The following is a 1,180-nucleotide window of genomic DNA, read 5'->3' on the forward strand; positions in this document are numbered from 1 at the left end:
TTATTATTATTATTATTATGTATATCACTGTTAAGGGATAGTTCACCCAAAAAGGGGAAATTTGGGAAATTTTACTTTCTTGACTTCTTTTCACCTTTCTTCTGTGGAACACAGAAGAAGATATTTATAATTTTAAAAAAAATCTGTTGTTTTTTTCATACAATCAAAGTCTGTGGGTCCAGTGTTCAATGTTGTTTGGACATTGGCTTTCAGAATATCTTTTTTCGTGTTCCACAGAAGAAAGAACATCATACAGGGTTAGAACAATATGAAAGCGAGTAAATGATGTAATTTTTTGGGTGAACTGTCACTTTAAGAAAATATATTACAAAACTGGACAAGCAACAAGGAAATTGATTATAGTGTTAACAGCATGTACTAGTACAAAAGGAATTGAAGCGTCTTTTCCATACACCTATGTCATTCTAGTACTTTGAAGTGACGAAGTGCTCAATGTCGCTATCAGTTGTGGGAGGAACAGAATAACTAACGCTAGCTCACACACATATGCTGCTTACATGCTGAGTTTGTGCGTGCACAACAAGTTAGAGAGTTTATCATCATTAAATAGAGCTAATGTATGTATGTTCACTGCAAGACTGGATGAGGTCAGATGGGGACAGTGAGTTTGTATCTATCGGAAGGGGAAAAAAAGAGTTAATTGTGACTGACAGTGGTCTATTGAAGCACAAGGACAAAGGACAGAAGGAGGGCAGCTGGAGAGGGGAGTGAACTCTGGATCACTCATTGGCTCATGCCAGGCTCAAAATGTTTCATGTGGGTTTGTAACACATGAAACATAAACTTTCAGGAAAACCTCACTGAACCTTTAAATGATCAAATCAAAAATTGTGATGAATGTAACTGACCATATTTAGAATTGGTTTCAGCCAACTTCTCTAAATAAGAAAGGCCTATAATTAATTATTCTTTCATTGGGCTGCTGTTCTTAATATCTGACTTAAGAGAATTGATTCTAACTAGAGTAATTTAATGCTTCAGCAAACTCCTGGAGGCTGCTGTAAACAGAGACCTTTCTCAATCACAAATTATATCCCTTTGAGAAATCATGAAATTCATCATTTCATCTACATGCATTCATTACTGTGAATACATCTACTGTACTGTATTGATGCAGATTAATGGATAACTAATATGAAGTTTTTTTCAGGAAGTCTTT

Source organism: Sinocyclocheilus grahami, unplaced genomic scaffold (assembly GCF_001515645.1).
Source record: "Sinocyclocheilus grahami isolate Dianchi unplaced genomic scaffold, SAMN03320097.WGS_v1.1 scaffold9611.1, whole genome shotgun sequence".
In the NCBI taxonomy this organism is placed as follows: domain Eukaryota; kingdom Metazoa; phylum Chordata; class Actinopteri; order Cypriniformes; family Cyprinidae; genus Sinocyclocheilus; species Sinocyclocheilus grahami.